The following is a 1,252-nucleotide window of genomic DNA, read 5'->3' as shown; positions in this document are numbered from 1 at the left end:
GCTCACTTGCATGCTCACACACACCCAGACATGCTCACACACACCTGGACACGCTCACACCCGGACACACTCGCACGCGCACAGGCGCTTGCACTCGCACGCGCTTGCTCCTTTCCTCCTGCGTCCTGCCCTCGCCTGGCCCAGGCGGGACCTGCTGGCCCCAGGGGTCCCCACTGGCCCCAGGGGTTCCAGCTGGCCCCGGGGGGGTCCCGACCCCGCACCCCCCCACCGCTGCCCCACGTTCCCCGGCCGGGGCAGCCCCAGGAGCAGGACCAGCCCCGGCGCCTCCACGGAGATGGGCCAAAACTGTGCCAGCACCTCGTGCGGGACAAACGGCCTTGCCCTGCCTCACCTGGTCCTTCATCCCTCCATGCCTCCTCCTCCTCATCCCTCCAGCCTCCATCCCTCCCTCCTCATCCCTCCAGCCTTCATCCCTCCCTCCCCATCCCTCCAGCCTTCATCCCTCCAATCTTCATCCTGCCATGCTTCCCTCATCCTCATCCCTTCAGCCTCCATCCCTCCCTCCTTACTTCATCCCTCCCTCCATCCCTCCTTCCTGCAACCCTCCCATGCCCCTCCCTGCCAACCCTGCCCTTCCATCCCTCCACTACTCCCATCCCTCCATCACTCCCTGTCCCCTCCGATCCCTTGCTACTCCCATCCCTCTGTCGCTCCCCATCCCTTTGCTACCCCTACCCGTCCCCTCCATTGCTCTGCTACTCCCACCCCTCCATCACTCCTCGTCCCTTTACTGCTCCCTTCCCTCTGTTGCTCCCTGTCCCCTCCACCCCTTYCCTGTTCCCATCCCTTCATCCCATTCCAGGTCTTCCACTGCCTTCCCCGCTCACAGCCCTCCATCTCCCCCATCCCCTCCATCCCTTCACTACTCCCATCCCTCCATCCCACTGCAGCTCCTCCAACGCCTTCCCTGCTCGCATCCCTCCATCTCCCCCATCCCCTCCGTCCCTTTGCTACTCCCATCCCTCCATCCCACGGCGGATCCTCCACTGCCTTCCCCGCTCGCAGCCCCCTGGTTGCACCGGTCCCGTTTGGTGCTTCCCCACTCCCATCCCTCCATCCCAGCCAGTTCCCTCCATCCCACGGCGGCTCCTCCACCGCCTTCCCCACTCCCATCCCTCCACCCCACGGCGGCTCCTCCGTCCCTTCCCTGCTCCCATCCCTCCATCCGGGCCGGTTCCTTCCCTCCCAGCCGGTGCCCTCCGTCCCACGGCGGCTCCTCCGTCGCTCCCCC

General features: G+C 66.3%; 1 protein-coding gene across 1 annotated transcript in view; it reads right to left on the bottom strand.

Moving 5' to 3' along the window:
- Positions 1-1,252, bottom strand: part of GAREM2 (GRB2 associated regulator of MAPK1 subtype 2) — a 12,225-nt gene that overhangs the window by 10,325 nt on the left and 648 nt on the right. The window lies entirely within an intron of this gene.

This window comes from Apteryx rowi, unplaced genomic scaffold (assembly GCF_003343035.1).
Source record: "Apteryx rowi isolate R43461 unplaced genomic scaffold, aptRow1 scaffold_511, whole genome shotgun sequence".
Lineage (NCBI taxonomy): Eukaryota > Metazoa > Chordata > Aves > Apterygiformes > Apterygidae > Apteryx > Apteryx rowi.
Note: the sequence above shows the minus strand (reverse complement) of the source record. Positions and strands in the feature narration are given on the sequence as shown.